Below are 23,188 nucleotides of genomic sequence, written 5' to 3' on the forward strand. Positions count from 1 at the left end.
GTCAATGGCTAATAAAGAGGACCTCAGACTGGCTCAGCTCTCTGCTCTGCCCGGCTCTGCGCTCCTTCCTGAACAAGATCTCTGCCTGTGCGTGCATCTTTTTCTGCATCCCGATGTGCGTCGTTCCTCATCGCCGCAATCGCCCTCATCAACTCCAGACAATCCAAACGCTCCCTGACATACACGGCTGCCCCACCTCCTCTCCTTCCTCGCCTGTCTCTTCTGAAGAGTTTCTAGCCATCCAATGCAGCGCTCCAGTTGTGAGAGTCGTCCCACCATGTTTCTGGGATGGCAACTATATCGTCGTTTTTCTGCCTCACAGTGGCTTCCAGCTCCTCCTGTTTGTTGCCCACGCTGCGTGCCTTTGGATAGATGCACTTTGGCCGGGCCATTGATCCCGCCACCTTTTTCTGGTGAGAAGCCCTAATTCCTTTGTGGACATCATCGAGTGCTTCCACGGTTTTGAACACATCAACAACCCTTGTGTTTCTCTTCCTGCATGGCTCTCCATCCCCAACCTCCACTGGGACGGCAGAGCAAAGGGCCTCACCAGCACTACCCTCAAATGCTGGCATGTGGCCCTTGGGTTTGCCTCTCCACACCTGGTTTCCTCCCCTCTCACTTCAAATCTAGTTTAAAGCCCTCTCAAGGATTCCTGCTAACTCCTGCGCAGGATCCTTTTCCCCTTTTGAGAGAGGTGCATCCCATTTGTCGCTAGCAGGCCTGGTGCCATGTAAGCCGACCCGTGATCAAAAACCCCCAAATTCTGCCGGTGACACCGGTCCTGCAGCCAGGTATTGATCTGCTGGGTCTTCCTGCATCTTTCCTCGTCGTACCCTGCAACTGTGGCGACAGAAGAGAACACGACTTGTGCTCCTGATCCCTTGACCATGCGTCCCAAGGCCCTGAAGTCTCTCTTGATTGTCTTTAGTTTTCCCTTTTAAGTTTCATCACTGCCTACCTGAAAAATCGTTAGGGGATAATAGTCTGAGGGCCTAACCAGGGCAGAGAGTTTCCTGTTTACATCTTTAACCCTGGCCCCAGGGAGGCAGCCGACACCCCAAGAAGTGGGTCTAGCCTGCATATAGGGCCTTCTGTTCCCTTTAGAAGGGAGTCTCCTACAACCACAACCAGCCTCTTTTTCTTTGTGGGGGCTGTTTTGACGGAGGGTGCAGGGTGACTGATCCTCTGCAGCACCTCCAACTCAGTGGAACCGCCTCCCTCGATGCTGTTGTTTGGTTCCACTTGCAAGGCCTGTTCTTCAGTCTCAAGACCCATTTGTGTGTCTGTGTTTGGCTGTTTCTGGGCTAACTGGTGCGCAGAAATTGGCTTCGCTGGAGGTAAATGTTCAAAGAGGACCCAGAAGAGTAAAACAGAAAAAGGAAAAATTTATTCGAATAAAGGAGGAGTCCCCAGGCGTCCCTGTGGGGTCTCTCAACAGCATGGGAAGACAGAGCCCCCTATTTATCCCAATCCTAGCCGCAGGAGATCCCTTCTCCTTTCCCCATTGGCTGAGACCCTTGCGGGGTCCAAGCTTTCCGATCCCCCTTTCGTAACCCCAGCAGCACCCCTTGTATGTCTGCCCACCGACACTCCTGGGAACTGATTGGTTAGAGCTCTAAGGCTGTTGCACTCCATTTTGTAAAGACGTGGGAGAGCTGCTCCCATCAACTACGAAACAATCAAGAGTGTGAATCGTGACATCACATCTTTGCAAAGACGTGATAGCCGTTCCTCACCAGTTTGGTGTTGGTGGTGGTGCTTTCAGTTGTGATGATGTTGTCATCCCTTTTCTAATTCACTGTCTGCTCTTGTGTTCAGACTATGTGGCTCTGTAAATGAGGAGCCCCACTCTCTGTATCTTTCAATGAAATACAGGACCTTCTGAGACTGTTTTTCTTCCTGAGCTCCTTCCTGCAAGAGCTTTTGGAGCTGCAGGGACAGTTCCTGTGATGGGAGGAGGGCAAAAGAATCCATCACGGCAGCACTGCCAGGGAGCAGCAGCGCTCGGTCTCCCAGAGCTGTTTTCTTTCCTCTCCCACACTCTCCTTCTCGTCCCTCATGTTGGCGCAAGTCCTGAGTGCTCTGGCAGCTTGGTCATTGTTCTGCTGCGTGGCAGTCCTGTGACCGCGGGCAGGGACAGGCAATGGACACTTGTGTGACAGAGCTGGCCTCAGAACAGCCTTCCGTGAAGAAAGGTGATCTCCTGAGGACAGTGCTGGAAGGTTTAGGTCTTCTTCCAAAGTTTCTCTCCAGGACATGCCCAAGAACATGACGAGCAGATCACAACACCAGTATGCACCAGTACAGAGCTAAACACCGTGAGTGGAGAAGCACGAGGGCACGCAGCAGTGTCCTCTCACAGCCAGGCCTCCTGCAAGACACCTGACGGAGCAGCAGAGCAGGGTCTGGGCTGTGCCCGTGTGCACTGGACAGCCCGCGGAAGCTGCCCCAGGACAATCGTCGTGGGCTGGCCGCGCACAAGCACCGTTTCCAGCCCTGGCCTCTCAGTGCAGCTTGGAGAGGCCCTTTGTCCCTCCGCAGAAGGATGGTGAATGAGTAGGTCAGCAGGCTGTGTTTGCATGGTACAGATGAGATGCAAGCACGCACATCATGTACAGGAGGTGGGATGAGATGAACCCCAGAGACCACAAATGTCATCAGCTATTCCTTGGGGTTCCTTGAAGGCCTGTGGGACAGACAGTGTCTCGAGGTCACGTCATGTTGGGAGGAAACCACCTGAATGCAGCACTGGGTTGTGCTTCCTTGGACTGAGGTCCCCGTGTCCATTCCTCATGACGTGGGACATGTGAGATGAGTGCAGGCGGGGTGACACACTGCAAGGCTGAGGTGGCTCCCATCCTTTGGGAGTGGCAAGAGGAGGTGAGAGAGACACTGTGACTCCTGCCTGTGTGTCTAAAAGGGACAGGCTCTGCCTCTGAGCATCCCTGGGTGCATAAGGAGTCCACGAGGCCAGCTCAGCTCTGGACAGCTGACAGAAGCTTGCTCTTTCCACGTGTGACTCCAGGAACAAACCCCATGGGCCCAGTGAGCTTCGTCTCCGCTGCCTTGGACAGGCCCATTGCCACAGTGCTTCTGTCTGCTCCCTCAGCCTTGCCTGTGATTCTGGCTTGTGCTCTCCAAAGTGCCAGAGCACTCAGAGATGTTCTGGGGTCCTTGGAAAAGGCAGATGTCAAAGCCAGCTTCAAGAAGGGCTCTTTATTAAAATCCAGCCACTCTCTCGGGAAGAGCTGCTCCTCCACATGGCTCAGCATCAGCGGCAGCACAGGGCTCGCAGGATCCATCTTGGCCTTGGCTGCTCCCTTGGAGAGCTCAGGATGATGATGACCGTCTGAGCTACCAGGGAGCGGATGGAGGGCTCGCTGTCTTCTGCCAAGGCCTGAAGGGCTGCAAGGGAAAGAAGCAGAGCCGAGATGACCTCCCACGTCTGCAGAGACCCCCAGGCATTCCCTCTGGAGAATGCTCCCTACTCACCGCTGCAGATCTCAGCCAGCTTCTTCTTGCCTGGATCCCTCAGATGCCGCGCAGCGAGCCCTGGGCACAGAGTTCCGTCAGCCCCTGCTCCCTCCCCTCATCAGGGCTGGCCCCAGGGAAGAGCAGGGGCCGAGATGGTGGGACTGAGCAAGGCGGCCGCCATGGCCACCTGCGTGGACAGGGCTGGGAGAGGGAGGCCAAGGCCCTGCACGGGGCAGCCGGGGCTCTGGCAGCCACAGGGCTGCTCCTTGCTGCCAGGGCAGTGGCAGGGACTGGGGCCAGGCTGCCAAGAGAGGGACCCTGGGGGCTGTGACCCACCGATGAACCTCACGGCTGCCTCTCGCAAGCTGGCCTGAGCATCCTTCAGGTACGGCAGGCTCTGAGTCAAGAATTCTTGAGCTCTGCTCCTGTCCTGCTCCAGCTGGAGAGAGCACAAGGGGATGAGCACGTCACTGTCCCTTCCCAGTTGGCTGGACCAGTCCCTGCTCCCACACCCAGCCGTTCCCCTTCCCTCCCGGCCATTCCCATGTCCCAGCCAGGAGCCCTGTGGGGCTGAGGCTGAAAGAGAGACACAGGCCGGGGGACCCCAGGGGTGCTGAGAGCCCTCCCTCGCGCTGGGTGCAGGGAGGGCAGCAGGGCAGAGAGAAGAGGCCTTGTGGGCTCTGTTCTTGAGGGCAGGGAACAAGAATGCAGGTCCAGGCTGCAGCAAGGCAGGCGAGGCACATCTGCCTTGGGGGTTGTCCTCACCAAGCTCTCTCCAATCCGCCATGTCTGCTGTGTCCGCACCAGGTGCTTGAGCAGTTTCCACTTGAGGAGCTCTGCGGCAGCAAGGAGGGCTTCCCCAGCAGCCTGTGGAACAGCAGAAGCTGGGAATGGCACCACGGTCTGGGCCAGGAGACCTTGGGTCCCCCTGCTCTGGGCTTTGTTCCTGGGGCGATTCTGCCCTCAGGGAGCTGGGACATGCCCTGGCCCAAATGTCCAGGGGTCTCTTCGCTGCGTCACTGCTGAGCTTTGAAAGCTGTACCTTGGCCACGCTCTGCGTTTGGTCACTCAGGCGGAAGAAGAGAGGGAGCAGGCCAAGTCGCACCGTGTTCTTCATCTCTGCCTTTTCGTCCCCCACCGCCATCTTCATCAGGTCTCTGAAGAGGCTGATGGAGCTCTCTCTCAGCTGGCTCTGCTCCTGGGAGGGAGAAGCACAGTAGGACTGGAGCACCAGCAGCTCTCTGCCCACGCTGGGCAGAAGCTCCAGCATGGCTGATGTGAGGGGAGATGCTCCAGGGAGGCATTCTGCACACTGGAGTTGTGGCCCAGATCTGCGGTCCTGGGTCAGTGAAAGGCCACTCAAGAGACTTGTTCTGGGAGCGCCTGTGCCTCCAAGTGCCCACCAAGGCAGCCAGCATCCCCCACCAGCTTCAGCAGCCGCGGTGGGGAAGAGCTCCGGGAGCAGCTGGCAGGGAGAAGCTGGGCTGGGCTGCAGAACACACAAGCCACCCCACAAGAGCCCAGGGCCCACCCGTGGGGCTCAGGCTTCCACATCAGCCTTACGTCGTTCAAGAGGGGCAGGAGGAATTCCGCCATCTGCACGGCGATGTGGCTGGCCTCCTTCCTCTTCAGCTGAGCCATGACAGTTCTGAAGACCAGCAGAGCCTTCATGGTGGCAGCCTTATAGCCAAAGAGCAGGACCCTCATCAGGTCTGGCAGGATGACCTTCATTTTTCTTGCCTGTGTGAAGAAAAGAGTTTCCCTTTTGGGACCAGGTCCGTGCCTGGAAAGCTCCCCAGGCAGCCAGCTGGCCCCACCATGGCAGAGAGAGCCTTTGGAGCACTCGCCCCACCGCCTGAGTGCCAGCCAAGGCCAAGCCCTCCCACTCTGCCCCGGCCCTTGGCTGCCAACAGGGTTCCCCTTGCTGACGCCCTACTCACCATGTCGTCTCTCTGTGACAGCGTCATGATGCCTCTGAGCACCAGGGAGAGCATGGCTGGCCTTTCTTCCTTCAGAAACCTAAAGGCTAGGTAGGTCGCAGCAAACTCCCCGTCTCCCAGATCTCTGCTGGCCAGCATCTGAAAGCAGGGCAGCAGTGAGCGACCGGCAGAGCTGGTGGGGCTCCTGGCAGTGTGCAGCTCCTGGTTCCTAGCGCAGCCCGGGCCGAGGGCACCAGGGGCTTTTTCCGGTAACTCACAGCCAAGCGAACGAGGCAGTAGTCCTCCAGGTGTGTGCAGAAGAGCCTGCTCTTGAGGTCCCAGAGCTGGCTGAGCAGCTCCTTCAAAATGTTCTTCACAGTCTGGGGCATGGAGAGCATCAGTTCCCACAGTGCCAGGGCAGTGCTGCAAGTCGGAGCGCTCTGTCAGCAGGGCAGCCTCGGCCACAGCAGCGTGGCCGGGCTCAGCACTGCAGGACGCTTGGGATGCCCTGGGCAGCAGCAGAGGGCTGAGCTGGTGCTCCCCGTGGGGCGGGCAGGAGCGTGGGGTGGGCCCTGGGCTTGCTTGCTCAGCTTTGGCTGCCTCGGGCCTGGCTGACCCCCAGGGCTGGAAAGCGTGGTGGGATGGAGGGTCCTGCCCCTCGGGAGTGTCCTGCAGGATTCCTTGGCTCTGGCAGCCAGAGCGTCTCCAGGCCCCTCTTCCCACAGGGAACAAGCCCTCCCGGCTTTTGAGGACAGTACCTGTCTCCTCCTGGAGCAACCTTGAGCAGTGTCATCACCACCTCCTGAGGGCATTTGTCAGCCATGGGGACGATGAGAGACTCCACGCTCTGCCGGGCTGGGACTGTCTGGGTGCATCCCAGGGTTTTGTGGATGCAGCTCGTGATCTTTGGCACCTGGAGGGGACACAGGTGAGGATGGTGCAGCCACTGGCGAGCGGCCATTTCCTCAGCTGCCCTTGCCATCCCTCTCTGCCACCTTGAGGTGGCTTCAGGTGCCCCAGACACTGGGCTTTGGGAGGAAGAGAGGGATGGAGGGAGGAACAAGGCCTGACAGGGCTGAAGGGCAGGGCAATGCAGCCACAGGCCACTTACATCCACCAGCCACAGGTCAGGGTTTCCCTTGACCACATCCAGCACGTTTCTGGCCGCCTCCTTGTCAAAGGTGCTGGAGTCGGTCATTGCCTCGATGAACACCCAGACCATGTCTGTCCTCTCCGACGGCTGGAGGTATTCCCCAAAGGTCTATGGGAGGAAGGGAGGCAGCGAAGCCACGTCACACCGAGGGCCCTGATGCTGCTGCTTAGCCGGGCAGTGCCAGCAGCCCTGCGGTGGCGCCCGGCAGTGCTGGCGGCGGTGTCCCCAGCAAAGCTGGCAGCAGGGGCGGCAGTCGCTGCTGGGGAGGATGAGAAGAGACGGCCCAGGGTGAGGGAGGAGGGTTGGGGTCATGGGCACGGGGTCTGGGCCCCGCCACCAGCCAGGGCTTGCTGGTGGCCAGGAGGACTGGGGCTGCTGCTGGGACACTGGAGCGCAGCCCTGGCGTTGTCCCTGCTTGGGGACAGCAGGAACCCTCTCAGCAGGGACAGGGAGGCCACGCCAGCCCGCTGACGGTGGAGGCCTTTGCTCTCACAAGTCCCCTGCTGATGCCAGGACCAAGAGTGCCAGCAAACGGGGAGCTCGTTACCTCGGCAATGTGAGTGGCACTGGGCGAAGTGCGCAAGGAGGTGGTCTCGGCTTCCCAGTCCCTTTCGAGCTGTGTATCCTCCTCTGTCAATGTCGCACCTAAAGAGCGGGGCAAACGCAGAGGAGTCGGTAAGACACGGCAGCTTCCCCAATACTGGAAAGAGCTTGGAACTTGGAATGGCCGAGGAGGGAGGTTATGACCTGCAATCAGGGGAGGAGGTGGTGGAGAGCGGTGCCACGGAAAGGCTGACCCGCCTCCAGTGTGCGTGTGGGAATGCTCCTGGCCCTGGAAAGTCCAAGGCCCTAGAGCTCTGCATGCAGTGCCACGGTTCAGTCCCCCATGGCTTGAATAGAGGTGACGTGGGGGACGGCTCGCATGGCTGGAGTGCTGCGGGGCAGAGATACATGTCTCTTTGGGAGAGATGGGAAGATGCGGCGCGGGGCTGCCTCCCGTGCTCTTGAGGAGCAGCTCAGCTACACGGGACCATCAACAGCGTGGGAGAGAGCGTGGGGGTGAGGAGCAGAGGAGGGGCAGTGCTGGTGACATGGTGGTGCCTCCAGCAAGCAGCAGGACTGGGTGATGTTGGCGTGCAGGGGGATCCATCCCACCACAGCTTCTCTTACGGTGTTGCTGGTACTTGAATTGGAAGAGGAGACAAAGAGCGTCCAAAGCCAAGCGGCTGGTGTCCTCTTCCTTGAATGATAGGAGCAGCAGGAGATGTCCCAGCAGCTGTCCAAGGATTGGCATCTGCATCTCCACACAGGAGGCGTGTCTGTCCTCATTGGGATCAGCCTGGGCAAGGGAGGAGGAAGAGCAGAGGGCTTGAGGGCAGCTGGGGCCAAAGCCCTGAAGCCAAGTGTGTGCCCAGGGCTGGATCCAGGCAGGTCAGAGCTTTGCAGGGCCCTGCAGAACCCGTCTCGCAGAACAGCCCCACGCAGGGAGAGCTGCCAGACCTGGGCTCCCCGTGGGCTCCTTGGGCAGCCCTGGCTGACACAGGACTGGGGCAGAGATGGCTCCTGGCAGAGCGCAGTGTGCCTGGTCCTTACCTTCAGTGAGGAGTAGTTGGCCAGCAAGAAGCTGAGCACCCTCATCCTGCCCACAGCCCTCTCCCGCACAGATGCCCTCTCAGAGGTGGTGAAGGTCAAGAGCATCTGGGGAGAGAGAAGCTGCTGCTGAGCCCTGGGAGCAGCCAGTGCTCCAGCACAAGCAGCACTGCTCAAGTCCTGGGCGGGACTCTCCCAGGCCATTAAGGCTTCCTCTGGTCTGGAGCAAAGCCCGCACTGGTTTCCTGCCCTGGGGTCCCTGGCAGGCTTGCGACAAATGCCCCAGGCCAGCCCTCTAGCCAGGCAGGAAGGCAGATGCCACCCTGTGCGGCCACTGTGCTGCGGAAGAGCCTGCTGGGCAGCCCCTGCTTCCCCCAGGGAGGTGGGCACCACCCTGCAGTGCTCTCTCTGCATGGCGCGGGGTGGGACTGCCCTCTCAGCAGTGGACACCCCGTCCCCCAGGGTGAGGAACAGCCCTTGTGAAGCCCACCCTTTGCACATGCCAGACCTGGAAGATACTCTGCATCTTCTCGCTGACTCCGTTGGCAGGAGAGTTGAGCACCAGTGCAACTAGCATGGTGTCCATGGCTTTCATGGTCTGCAAGGAAGACAACGAGTTGTGGCCGTGTTTCCTGCCATCCCTCTCACCCCCAGGACACTGAGCTGAGCTCCCAGCACCAAGGGAGGACTCGTGGGCTGCTTTGCTGTGCCTGGGAGAGGCCCAGGGGCAAACAATGTGCTGTGGGCAGAGCAGCCTGCGGCACTGGACGTGGCCAGGCCCACAGGAACGGGACGACGGGACGAGAGTGGGAAAGTAAAGCCAAGACCGTGCCCTGCCTTGCATCTCTGGTCATAGCGCAGGACAGGGTGAGCAGGGAGCAGCCCAGAGGGCCCGGCGCTCGTGGAGCTCACCCAGCACTTACCGCGAAGTACAGGAAAGGTTTCAAGTCCCGGATTTCCTCTTTGGGAGGAAGCAAGAAGATGCTGGAGAAGCACGCTTGGAGGAGGCCTATCTCTTTGCCCTCCAGCACCGCCTCCACGGAGCTGCAAAGAGAGAGGGGCCAGTGGGACACTGGTGCGGGGAGCAGTGCCTGGAGGCCTCGTGCAGGTGGACACGGGGCTCTGGGGCAGGAGTCCCCAGGAGGGTTGGGCAGGTACCTCATTTCGGTCACGGCAAACATGGCGCTCCGCCACACCGCTGTGCACCGTTGGTCCCTGGGCTCTTCTTCCAGCAGCACCTGCAGAGCACAGCCAGGATGGGACCTGGCAGCTGCCAGCACCCAGTGCCACCAGCCCCTTGCCCTGCCCAACACTGTCCTCACAGGGTGCCAGTGCTGGGGGCCTTGTCCCCTTCCCCGCAGCCACCGAGTATCCCCTCACCTTGATATTCTCTGCCAGTTTGTGTCTCTGGCAGAAGAGATCTAGGCCCTGGGACAAGCCGTTGTACGTTGCGGCCCTGAAGAGCATAGCGATGCTTTTAAGGAACTCCAGCTTCTGTTCCTCATCCTGGCAGCCAGGGGACAGAGAGACAAACAGGGAGCATGAGATGGGGACACACGGTCAGTGGCACCGCAGCGCTGGGGGTGCAGTGCCGGTTGCAGCCCTGGGAGAAGCAGCTGTGCCCAGCCAGCGCCCTCCAGCAGCCCCACAGCAGAGCCCCTGTCAGCAGATGCCAGCTCAGCCGCCTTCCAAATGGCTGCGGTTACCTTTTCAGGGTTGCTGACAAAGGCCCTGATGACATCCACGTGTTCTGGTTCCAAGTGGTACACTGGTAACCAGCTGGCATCTAAGAAAGGAGGAGAGCAGGGAGGGCTGCAGAGAGGGTGCGCAGGCAGGAGGGAGCAGAGGAAGGAGCTCTGCCTCCCATCCAGCCCCATGCCCGCTGCCATGGCACAGTCTCCTGCGTGTCAGTGCCCCTGCCAGCGTGTGGGGAAACGGGATCCTGGCATTGAGCAGGGAGCGCTCTCTGGCCACCGCGCTGCCCAGACAATCAGGGCCCCTCACTCACCCATCTCCAGTTGCTGGGCCAGGCACAACTCCTGGGGCTCCACTGGAGAGCTGCTCTCCTGGAGAGCCCTGTCCTCCTCCAGGGCCACCTTGGTGGTGCTGACTTGTTGCTTTGCCATCTTTTGGGTTTGAGGAAAGTGGCTGGGCTGGCGAAGGGGGAAGCTTTGGCGAAAGGCCACGAGTCTGCCGGGGGCAGAGGGAAAAGACGTGGGTTGTGCTCGAGGAGTCCTCGCCACGAGTCTGCCGGGGGCAGCGGGGAAAGACGTGGGTTGTGCTCGAGGAGTCCTCGCCACGAGTCTGCCGGGGCAGAGGGGAGTCTGCCGGGGGCAGCTAGAGTTAAGATATGGTTGGACTCGATGATCTCAAGGGTCGCTTCCAACCAAAAGGATTCTCTGATACTCCGATTCTCTGAAAGACGTGGGCTGCGCTCGGGGGCTACTCGCCGTCTCCGTGCTCGCACCCTGTCCCGTCACCGTCCTGCCGGACAGTGTGGGCTGGGGCCCACAGCTGCGCTGAGCACACGCAGTGCAGTGGGTGTCACCAAGTGAGGTCACAACGGGCCCCACTGTGACCCTGCACCTGGGCAGGGAGGGGCAGGGTGTCCCATTGGGATGCACAGGCCAGCTCTGCCCTGAGCACCTGGGTGCTCTCGGGGTGTCTCCAGGCCCCCCTTTGCCCTCATGTCCCCCCGGGACCTCCCTGTTGCCCTCTGCTGTGGCCCAGAGTTTCGTGTTCAGCTGGCTGGCTGATCAGAACTGCAGCGAAGCTGCTCCTTCAGTGGCTTTGTAGAGATTTCTAGGGATTTCCAAGGGTGGGTAGCACAGAGGATGGACTTTGTTTAAGGTGTCTGCTGTCTCATTGCTTACAGAAGCTCTCAGTGGCTTGAGGATAAACTAACCACGTAACCACATGACAAAGTGTTGGAGCTGGCAGAGCACAAAAGCAGAAATCCAGGTGGCAGGGGTGAAAAAGGTGGAAAGGCTGAGGTACTAAATGCCTCCTTCTGTGGAAATGCCCCTCACATTCTGCGATTCTGTGATTCCTCCACCTCAGTCTTTAATAGTCAGAAGAGTTGTGCTCCAGGTACCCACCCCCCTGAGCCAGAAGACAGGCATGGGGAGCAGTATGAAGGCCCAACAATCCAAGGGGAAATGATCAGTGACCTGCTATACCACTTGGGCACCTACAAGTCTATGGGGCCAGATGGGATACACCCAAGGGTGCTGAGGGAGCTGGCAAAGGTCATCACTGAGCCACTTTCCATTATCTATCTGCAATGCTGCCCAACTGGGGAGGTTGCAGTTGACTGGAGGTTGGCTAAGGTGACGCTCATCTACAAGACGGGCCAGAAAGAGGATCTGGGGACCTATAGACCTATCCGTCTGGCCTTGGTGCTGGGCAAGGTCATGGGGCAGATGATCTTGGGTAACATCACTCGCCACAAGAGAACCATATAATCAGGCCCAGTCAACATGGATTTATTTATTTATTTATTTATTGAGGGACTAGAGAGAGTGCAGAGGAGGCAACAAAGCTGCTGAGGGGCTGGAGCACAAGTGTGATGGGAGCGGTTGAGGGAGCTGGGGCTGTTCAGCCTGGAGAACAGGAGGCTCAGGGGAGGCTCAGGGGAGACCTTATTGCTGTTTGCAACGGCCTGAAAGGAGGTTGAAGCATGGAGGGTGTTGGTCTCTTCTCCCAAGTAGCAAGTGATAGGACAAGAGGAAATGGCCTCAAGTTGCGCCAGGGGAGGTTTAGATTGGCTGTTAGGAAAAAATTCTTCCTGGAAAGTGTGTTAAAGGCAAGAAGAACACCTGAAGAGCATGGGTTGGTCAGGCCAATGTGGAATAGATTGCTTTTTCTTGTTTGTTTTGGGGCTGCAGAAGAAGGAACGCGTGCATTTCAGTGTTGGGGCACGGATCCCAGCTGAGGATTCAAGCAAGTTTGGGACTGGGACAGCTTAGGTGATTGAGGACCATTGCCAGGTCTACGAAAGAAGCTGGATGGGTTTTGGGGAGCTCACAGGCATTGCCAAATCCTCAGAAAACCACAGCTCTGTAGTGAAAGCAACAGCACTTGGCACCAAGCCCAATCCCAAAATGCAAATACCCTCGAAGTGACCACAGGCAGAGCCTTGAGAAACATTTGAGAGAAAGGGTCTCCTTTGCCAGGCCCTGGAGGTCAGGCCTTGGCCATTCTGATGAAAAACAAACATGAAGGGCTGACATGGCATCAGAACCTGGCGTGTCCACATTGTTGCCCTTCCCCTTGGTTCCCACCCATGCACACTCAACCCGATCAGCGCCTGTGGGAACAGCAGGGTGTGCAGTTCCAGCTAGAGGGCCTTAGACACATTATACAGAAGTGTGATTTTTATGAGTGTAAGAAGCGATAGCCCAGGCCAGTGAGAACGATATCTCGGGTCGGAAAATGGCCCCTTGTGTGTGATGTGTGAATGTCCTTGGGCCTGGTCTGTGAATGAGTGGGAACGTAACTGAAACAAATATAACATGAGTGTGGTGTGTTTCTAATACCAATTATTGGAAAAACATCTTATGTAACATCTTAGTCCAGGCCCATACCTGGAAATCCTATACATTGTCAATGGCTAATAAAGAGGACCTCAGACTGGCTCAGCTCTCTGCTCTGCCCGGCTCTGCGCTCCTTCCTGAACAAGATCTCTGCCTGTGCGTGCATCTTTTTCTGCATCCCGATGTGCGTCGTTCCTCATCGCCGCAATCGCCCTCATCAACTCCAGACAATCCAAACGCTCCCTGACATACACGGCTGCCCCACCTCCTCTCCTTCCTCGCCTGTCTCTTCTGAAGAGTTTCTAGCCATCCAATGCAGCGCTCCAGTTGTGAGAGTCGTCCCACCATGTTTCTGGGATGGCAACTATATCGTCGTTTTTCTGCCTCACAGTGGCTTCCAGCTCCTCCTGTTTGTTGCCCACGCTGCGTGCCTTTGGATAGATGCACTTTGGCCGGGCCATTGATCCCGCCACCTTTTTCTGGTGAGAAGCCCTAATTCCTTTGTGGACATCATCGAGTGCTTCCACGGTTTTGAACACATCAACAACCCTTGTGTTTCTCTTCCTGCATGGCTCTCCATCCCCAACCTCCACTGGGACGGCAGAGCAAAGGGCCTCACCAGCACTACCCTCAAATGCTGGCATGTGGCCCTTGGGTTTGCCTCTCCACACCTGGTTTCCTCCCCTCTCACTTCAAATCTAGTTTAAAGCCCTCTCAAGGATTCCTGCTAACTCCTGCGCAGGATCCTTTTCCCCTTTTGAGAGAGGTGCATCCCATTTGTCGCTAGCAGGCCTGGTGCCATGTAAGCCGACCCGTGATCAAAAACCCCCAAATTCTGCCGGTGACACCGGTCCTGCAGCCAGGTATTGATCTGCTGGGTCTTCCTGCATCTTTCCTCGTCGTACCCTGCAACTGTGGCGACAGAAGAGAACACGACTTGTGCTCCTGATCCCTTGACCATGCGTCCCAAGGCCCTGAAGTCTCTCTTGATTGTCTTTAGTTTTCCCTTTTAAGTTTCATCACTGCCTACCTGAAAAATCGTTAGGGGATAATAGTCTGAGGGCCTAACCAGGGCAGAGAGTTTCCTGTTTACATCTTTAACCCTGGCCCCAGGGAGGCAGCCGACACCCCAAGAAGTGGGTCTAGCCTGCATATAGGGCCTTCTGTTCCCTTTAGAAGGGAGTCTCCTACAACCACAACCAGCCTCTTTTTCTTTGTGGGGGCTGTTTTGATGGAGGGTGCAGGGTGACTGATCCTCTGCAGCACCTCCAACTCAGTGGAACCGCCTCCCTCGATGCTGTTGTTTGGTTCCACTTGCAAGGCCTGTTCTTCAGTCTCAAGACCCATTTGTGTGTCTGTGTTTGGCTGTTTCTGGGCTAACTGGTGCGCAGAAATTGGCTTCGCTGGAGGTAAATGTTCAAAGAGGACCCAGAAGAGTAAAACAGAAAAAGGAAAAATTTATTCGAATAAAGGAGGAGTCCCCAGGCGTCCCTGTGGGGTCTCTCAACAGCATGGGAAGACAGAGCCCCCTATTTATCCCAATCCTAGCCGCAGGAGATCCCTTCTCCTTTCCCCATTGGCTGAGACCCTTGCGGGGTCCAAGCTTTCCGATCCCCCTTTCGTAACCCCAGCAGCACCCCTTGTATGTCTGCCCACCGACACTCCTGGGAACTGATTGGTTAGAGCTCTAAGGCTGTTGCACTCCATTTTGTAAAGACATGGGAGAGCTGCTCCCATCAACTACGAAACAATCAAGAGTGTGAATCGTGACATCACATCTTTGCAAAGACGTGATAGCCGTTCCTCACCAGTTTGGTGTTGGTGGTGGTGCTTTCAGTTGTGATGATGTTGTCATCCCTTTTCTAATTCACTGTCTGCTCTTGTGTTCAGACTATGTGGCTCTGTAAATGAGGAGCCCCACTCTCTGTATCTTTCAATGAAATACAGGACCTTCTGAGACTGTTTTTCTTCCTGAGCTCCTTCCTGCAAGAGCTTTTGGAGCTGCAGGGACAGTTCCTGTGATGGGAGGAGGGGAAAAGAATCCATCACGGCAGCACTGCCAGGGAGCAGCAGCGCTCGGTCTCCCAGAGCTGTTTTCTTTCCTCTCCCACACTCTCCTTCTCGTCCCTCATGTTGGCGCAAGTCCTGAGTGCTCTGGCAGCTTGGTCATTGTTCTGCTGCGTGGCAGTCCTGTGACCGCGGGCAGGGACAGGCAATGGACACTTGTGTGACAGAGCTGGCCTCAGAACAGCCTTCCGTGAAGAAAGGTGATCTCCTGAGGACAGTGCTGGAAGGTTTAGGTCTTCTTCCAAAGTTTCTCTCCAGGACATGCCCAAGAACATGACGAGCAGATCACAACACCAGTATGCACCAGTACAGAGCTAAACACCGTGAGTGGAGAAGCACGAGGGCACGCAGCAGTGTCCTCTCACAGCCAGGCCTCCTGCAAGACACCTGACGGAGCAGCAGAGCAGGGTCTGGGCTGTGCCCGTGTGCACTGGACAGCCCGCGGAAGCTGCCCCAGGACAATCGTCGTGGGCTGGCCGCGCACAAGCACCGTTTCCAGCCCTGGCCTCTCAGTGCAGCTTGGAGAGGCCCTTTGTCCCTCCGCAGAAGGATGGTGAATGAGTAGGTCAGCAGGCTGTGTTTGCATGGTACAGATGAGATGCAAGCACGCACATCATGTACAGGAGGTGGGATGAGATGAACCCCAGAGACCACAAATGTCATCAGCTATTCCTTGGGGTTCCTTGAAGGCCTGTGGGACAGACAGTGTCTCAAGGTCACGTCATGTTGGGAGGAAACCACCTGAATGCAGCACTGGGTTGTGCTTCCTTGGACTGAGGTCCCCGTGTCCATTCCTCATGACGTGGGACATGTGAGATGAGTGCAGGCGGGGTGACACACTGCAAGGCTGAGGTGGCTCCCATCCTTTGGGAGTGGCAAGAGGAGGTGAGAGAGACACTGTGACTCCTGCCTGTGTGTCTAAAAGGGACAGGCTCTGCCTCTGAGCATCCCTGGGTGCATAAGGAGTCCACGAGGCCAGCTCAGCTCTGGACAGCTGACAGAAGCTTGCTCTTTCCACGTGTGACTCCAGGAACAAACCCCATGGGCCCAGTGAGCTTCGTCTCCGCTGCCTTGGACAGGCCCATTGCCACAGTGCTTCTGTCTGCTCCCTCAGCCTTGCCTGTGATTCTGGCTTGTGCTCTCCAAAGTGCCAGAGCACTCAGAGATGTTCTGGGGTCCTTGGAAAAGGCAGATGTCAAAGCCAGCTTCAAGAAGGGCTCTTTATTAAAATCCAGCCACTCTCTCGGGAAGAGCTGCTCCTCCACATGGCTCAGCATCAGCGGCAGCACAGGGCTCGCAGGATCCATCTTGGCCTTGGCTGCTCCCTTGGAGAGCTCAGGATGATGATGACCGTCTGAGCTACCAGGGAGCGGATGGAGGGCTCGCTGTCTTCTGCCAAGGCCTGAAGGGCTGCAAGGGAAAGAAGCAGAGCCGAGATGACCTCCCACGTCTGCAGAGACCCCCAGGCATTCCCTCTGGAGAATGCTCCCTACTCACCGCTGCAGATCTCAGCCAGCTTCTTCTTGCCTGGATCCCTCAGATGCCGCGCAGCGAGCCCTGGGCACAGAGTTCCGTCAGCCCCTGCTCCCTCCCCTCATCAGGGCTGGCCCCAGGGAAGAGCAGGGGCCGAGATGGTGGGACTGAGCAAGGCGGCCGCCATGGCCACCTGCGTGGACAGGGCTGGGAGAGGGAGGCCAAGGCCCTGCACGGGGCAGCCGGGGCTCTGGCAGCCACAGGGCTGCTCCTTGCTGCCAGGGCAGTGGCAGGGACTGGGGCCAGGCTGCCAAGAGAGGGACCCTGGGGACTGTGACCCACCGATGAACCTCACGGCTGCCTCTCGCAAGCTGGCCTGAGCATCCTTCAGGTACGGCAGGCTCTGAGTCAAGAATTCTTGAGCTCTGCTCCTGTCCTGCTCCAGCTGGAGAGAGCACAAGGGGATGAGCACGTCACTGTCCCTTCCCAGTTGGCTGGACCAGTCCCTGCTCCCACACCCAGCCGTTCCCCTTCCCTCCCGGCCATTCCCATGTCCCAGCCAGGAGCCCTGTGGGGCTGAGGCTGAAAGAGAGACACAGGCCGGGGGACCCCAGGGGTGCTGAGAGCCCTCCCTCGCGCTGGGTGCAGGGAGGGCAGCAGGGCAGAGAGAAGAGGCCTTGTGGGCTCTGTTCTTGAGGGCAGGGAACAAGAATGCAGGTCCAGGCTGCAGCAAGGCAGGCGAGGCACATCTGCCTTGGGGGTTGTCCTCACCAAGCTCTCTCCAATCCGCCATGTCTGCTGTGTCCGCACCAGGTGCTTGAGCAGTTTCCACTTGAGGAGCTCTGCGGCAGCAAGGAGGGCTTCCCCAGCAGCCTGTGGAACAGCAGAAGCTGGGAATGGCACCACGGTCTGGGCCAGGAGACCTTGGGTCCCCCTGCTCTGGGCTTTGTTCCTGGGGCGATTCTGCCCTCAGGGAGCTGGGACATGCCCTGGCCCAAATGTCCAGGGGTCTCTTCGCTGCGTCACTGCTGAGCTTTGAAAGCTGTACCTTGGCCACGCTCTGCGTTTGGTCACTCAGGCGGAAGAAGAGAGGGAGCAGGCCAAGTCGCACCGTGTTCTTCATCTCTGCCTTTTCGTCCCCCACCGCCATCTTCATCAGGTCTCTGAAGAGGCTGATGGAGCTCTCTCTCAGCTGGCTCTGCTCCTGGGAGGGAGAAGCACAGTAGGACTGGAGCACCAGCAGCTCTCTGCCCACGCTGGGCAGAAGCTCCAGCATGGCTGATGTGAGGGGAGATGCTCCAGGGAGGCATTCTGCACACTGGAGTTGTGGCCCAGATCTGCGGTCCTGGGTCAGTGAAAGGCCACTCAAGAGACTTGTTCTGGGAGCGCCTGGCCTCCAAGTGCCCACCAAGGCAGCCAGCATCCCCCACCAGCTTCAGCAGCCGCGGTGGGGAAGAGCTCCGGGAGCAGCTGGCAGGGAGAAGCTGGGCTGGGCTGCAGAACACACAAGCCACCCCACAAGAGCCCAGGGCCCACCCGTGGGGCTCAGGCTTCCACATCAGCCTTACGTCGTTCAAGAGGGGCAGGAGGAATTCCGCCATCTGCACGGCGATGTGGCTGGCCTCCTTCCTCTTCAGCTGAGCCATGACAGTTCTGAAGACCAGCAGAGCCTTCATGGTGGCAGCCTTATAGCCAAAGAGCAGGACCCTCATCAGGTCTGGCAGGATGACCTTCATTTTTCTTGCCTGTGTGAAGAAAAGAGTTTCCCTTTTGGGACCAGGTCCGTGCCTGGAAAGCTCCCCAGGCAGCCAGCTGGCCCCACCATGGCAGAGAGAGCCTTTGGAGCACTCGCCCCACCGCCTGAGTGCCAGCCAAGGCCAAGCCCTCCCACTCTGCCCCGGCCCTTGGCTGCCAACAGGGTTCCCCTTAAGGGTTCCCCTTGCTGACGCCCTACTCACCATGTCGTCTCTCTGTGACAGCGTCATGATGCCTCTGAGCACCAGGGAGAGCATGGCTGGCCTTTCTTCCTTCAGAAACCTAAAGGCTAGGTAGGTCGCAGCAAACTCCCCGTCTCCCAGATCTCTGCTGGCCAGCATCTGAAAGCAGGGCAGCAGTGAGCGACCGGCAGAGCTGGTGGGGCTCCTGGCAGTGTGCAGCTCCTGGTTCCTAGCGCAGCCCGGGCCGAGGGCACCAGGGGCTTTTTCCGGTAACTCACAGCCAAGCGAACGAGGCAGTAGTCCTCCAGGTGTGTGCAGAAGAGCCTGCTCTTGAGGTCCCAGAGCTGGCTGAGCAGCTCCTTCAAAATGTTCTTCACAGTCTGGGGCATGGAGAGCATCAGTTCCCACAGTGCCAGGGCAGTGCTGCAAGTCGGAGCGCTCTGTCAGCAGGGCAGCCTCGGCCACAGCAGCGTGGCCGGGCTCAGCACTGCAGGACGCTTGGGATGCCCTGGGCAGCAGCAGAGGGCTGAGCTGGTGCTCCCCGTGGGGCGGGCAGGAGCGTGGGGTGGGCCCTGGGCTTGCTTGCTCAGCTTTGGCTGCCTCGGGCCTGGCTGACCCCCAGGGCTGGAAAGCGTGGTGGGATGGAGGGTCCTGCCCCTCGGGAGTGTCCTGCAGGATTCCTTGGCTCTGGCAGCCAGAGCGTCTCCAGGCCCCTCTTCCCACAGGGAACAAGCCCTCCCGGCTTTTGAGGACAGTACCTGTCTCCTCCTGGAGCAACCTTGAGCAGTGTCATCACCACCTCCTGAGGGCATTTGTCAGCCATGGGGACGATGAGAGACTCCACGCTCTGCCGGGCTGGGACTGTCTGGGTGCATCCCAGGGTTTTGTGGATGCAGCTCGTGATCTTTGGCACCTGGAGGGGACACAGGTGAGGATGGTGCAGCCACTGGCGAGCGGCCATTTCCTCAGCTGCCCTTGCCATCCCTCTCTGCCACCTTGAGGTGGCTTCAGGTGCCCCAGACACTGGGCTTTGGGAGGAAGAGAGGGATGGAGGGAGGAACAAGGCCTGACAGGGCTGAAGGGCAGGGCAATGCAGCCACAGGCCACTTACATCCACCAGCCACAGGTCAGGGTTTCCCTTGACCACATCCAGCACGTTTCTGGCCGCCTCCTTGTCAAAGGTGCTGGAGTCGGTCATTGCCTCGATGAACACCCAGACCATGTCTGTCCTCTCCGACGGCTGGAGGTATTCCCCAAAGGTCTATGGGAGGAAGGGAGGCAGCGAAGCCACGTCACACCGAGGGCCCTGATGCTGCTGCTTAGCCGGGCAGTGCCAGCAGCCCTGCGGTGGCGCCCGGCAGTGCTGGCGGCGGTGTCCCCAGCAAAGCTGGCAGCAGGGGCGGCAGTCGCTGCTGGGGAGGATGAGAAGAGACGGCCCAGGGTGAGGGAGGAGGGTTGGGGTCATGGGCACGGGGTCTGGGCCCCGCCACCAGCCAGGGCTTGCTGGTGGCCAGGAGGACTGGGGCTGCTGCTGGGACACTGGAGCGCAGCCCTGGCGTTGTCCCTGCTTGGGGACAGCAGGAACCCTCTCAGCAGGGACAGGGAGGCCACGCCAGCCCGCTGACGGTGGAGGCCTTTGCTCTCACAAGTCCCCTGCTGATGCCAGGACCAAGAGTGCCAGCAAACGGGGAGCTCGTTACCTCGGCAATGTGAGTGGCACTGGGCGAAGTGCGCAAGGAGGTGGTCTCGGCTTCCCAGTCCCTTTCGAGCTGTGTATCCTCCTCTGTCAATGTCGCACCTAAAGAGCGGGGCAAACGCAGAGGAGTCGGTAAGACACGGCAGCTTCCCCAATACTGGAAAGAGCTTTGAACTTGGAATGGCCGAGGAGGGAGGTTATGACCTGCAATCAGGGGAGGAGGTGGTGGAGAGCGGTGCCACGGAAAGGCTGACCCGCCTCCAGTGTGCGTGTGGGAATGCTCCTGGCCCTGGAAAGTCCAAGGCCCTAGAGCTCTGCATGCAGTGCCACGGTTCAGTCCCCCATGGCTTGAATAGAGGTGACGTGGGGGACGGCTCGCATGGCTGGAGTGCTGCGGGGCAGAGATACATGTCTCTTTGGGAGAGATGGGAAGATGCGGCGCGGGGCTGCCTCCCGTGCTCTTGAGGAGCAGCTCAGCTACACGGGACCATCAACAGCGTGGGAGAGAGCGTGGGGGTGAGGAGCAGAGGAGGGGCAGTGCTGGTGACATGGTGGTGCCTCCAGCAAGCAGCAGGACTGGGTGATGTTGGCGTGCAGGGGGATCCATCCCACCACAGCTTCTCTTACGGTGTTGCTGGTACTTGAATTGGAAGAGGAGACAAAGAGCGTCCAAAGCCAAGCGGCTGGTGTCCTCTTCCTTGAATGATAGGAGCAGCAGGAGATGTCCCAGCAGCTGTCCAAGGATTGGCATCTGCATCTCCACACAGGAGGCGTGTCTGTCCTCATTGGGATCAGCCTGGGCAAGGGAGGAGGAAGAGCAGAGGGCTTGAGGGCAGCTGGGGCCAAAGCCCTGAAGCCAAGTGTGTGCCCAGGGCTGGATCCAGGCAGGTCAGAGCTTTGCAGGGCCCTGCAGAACCCGTCTCGCAGAACAGCCCCACGCAGGGAGAGCTGCCAGACCTGGGCTCCCCGTGGGCTCCTTGGGCAGCCCTGGCTGACACAGGACTGGGGCAGAGATGGCTCCTGGCAGAGCGCAGTGTGCCTGGTCCTTACCTTCAGTGAGGAGTAGTTGGCCAGCAAGAAGCTGAGCACCCTCATCCTGCCCACAGCCCTCTCCCGCACAGATGCCCTCTCAGAGGTGGTGAAGGTCAAGAGCATCTGGGGAGAGAGAAGCTGCTGCTGAGCCCTGGGAGCAGCCAGTGCTCCAGCACAAGCAGCACTGCTCAAGTCCTGGGCGGGACTCTCCCAGGCCATTAAGGCTTCCTCTGGTCTGGAGCAAAGCCCGCACTGGTTTCCTGCCCTGGGGTCCCTGGCAGGCTTGCGACAAATGCCCCAGGCCAGCCCTCTAGCCAGGCAGGAAGGCAGATGCCACCCTGTGCGGCCACTGTGCTGCGGAAGAGCCTGCTGGGCAGCCCCTGCTTCCCCCAGGGAGGTGGGCACCACCCTGCAGTGCGCTCTCTGCATGGCGCGGGGTGGGACTGCCCTCTCAGCAGTGGACACCCCGTCCCCCAGGGTGAGGAACAGCCCTTGTGAAGCCCACCCTTTGCACATGCCAGACCTGGAAGATACTCTGCATCTTCTCGCTGACTCCGTTGGCAGGAGAGTTGAGCACCAGTGCAACTAGCATGGTGTCCATGGCTTTCATGGTCTGCAAGGAAGACAACGAGTTGTGGCCGTGTTTCCTGCCATCCCTCTCACCCCCAGGACACTGAGCTGAGCTCCCAGCACCAAGGGAGGACTCGTGGGCTGCTTTGCTGTGCCTGGGAGAGGCCCAGGGGCAAACAATGTGCTGTGGGCAGAGCAGCCTGCGGCACTGGACGTGGCCAGGCCCACAGGAACGGGACGACGGGACGAGAGTGGGAAAGTAAAGCCAAGACCGTGCCCTGCCTTGCATCTCTGGTCATAGCGCAGGACAGGGTGAGCAGGGAGCAGCCCAGAGGGCCCGGCGCTCGTGGAGCTCACCCAGCACTTACCGCGAAGTACAGGAAAGGTTTCAAGTCCCGGATTTCCTCTTTGGGAGGAAGCAAGAAGATGCTGGAGAAGCACGCTTGGAGGAGGCCTATCTCTTTGCCCTCCAGCACCGCCTCCACGGAGCTGCAAAGAGAGAGGGGCCAGTGGGACACTGGTGCGGGGAGCAGTGCCTGGAGGCCTCGTGCAGGTGGACACGGGGCTCTGGGGCAGGAGTCCCCAGGAGGGTTGGGCAGGTACCTCATTTCGGTCACGGCAAACATGGCGCTCCGCCACACCGCTGTGCACCGTTGGTCCCTGGGCTCTTCTTCCAGCAGCACCTGCAGAGCACAGCCAGGATGGGACCTGGCAGCTGCCAGCACCCAGTGCCACCAGCCCCTTGCCCTGCCCAACACTGTCCTCACAGGGTGCCAGTGCTGGGGGCCTTGTCCCCTTCCCCGCAGCCACCGAGTATCCCCTCACCTTGATATTCTCTGCCAGTTTGTGTCTCTGGCAGAAGAGATCTAGGCCCTGGGACAAGCCGTTGTACGTTGCGGCCCTGAAGAGCATAGCGATGCTTTTAAGGAACTCCAGCTTCTGTTCCTCATCCTGGCAGCCAGGGGACAGAGAGACAAACAGGGAGCATGAGATGGGGACACACGGTCAGTGGCACCGCAGCGCTGGGGGTGCAGTGCCGGTTGCAGCCCTGGGAGAAGCAGCTGTGCCCAGCCAGCGCCCTCCAGCAGCCCCACAGCAGAGCCCCTGTCAGCAGATGCCAGCTCAGCCGCCTTCCAAATGGCTGCGGTTACCTTTTCAGGGTTGCTGACAAAGGCCCTGATGACATCCACGTGTTCTGGTTCCAAGTGGTACACTGGTAACCAGCTGGCATCTAAGAAAGGAGGAGAGCAGGGAGGGCTGCAGAGAGGGTGCGCAGGCAGGAGGGAGCAGAGGAAGGAGCTCTGCCTCCCATCCAGCCCCATGCCCGCTGCCATGGCACAGTCTTCTGCGTGTCAGTGCCCCTGCCAGCGTGTAGGGAAACGGGATCCTGGCATTGAGCAGGGAGCGCTCTCTGGCCACCGCGCTGCCCAGACAATCAGGGCCCCTCACTCACCCATCTCCAGTTGCTGGGCCAGGCACAACTCCTGGGGCTCCACTGGAGAGCTGCTCTCCTGGAGAGCCCTGTCCTCCTCCAGGGCCACCTTGGTGGTGCTGACTTGTTGCTTTGCCATCTTTTGGGTTTGAGGAAAGTGGCTGGGCTGGCGAAGGGGGAAGCTTTGGCGAAAGGCCACGAGTCTGCCGGGGGCAGAGGGAAAAGACGTGGGTTGTGCTCGAGGAGTCCTCGCCACGAGTCTGCCGGGGGCAGCGGGGAAAGACGTGGGTTGTGCTCGAGGAGTCCT

The sequence above is a fragment of the Caloenas nicobarica genome, chromosome Z (assembly GCF_036013445.1).
Source record: "Caloenas nicobarica isolate bCalNic1 chromosome Z, bCalNic1.hap1, whole genome shotgun sequence".
In the NCBI taxonomy this organism is placed as follows: Eukaryota; Metazoa; Chordata; class Aves; order Columbiformes; family Columbidae; genus Caloenas; species Caloenas nicobarica.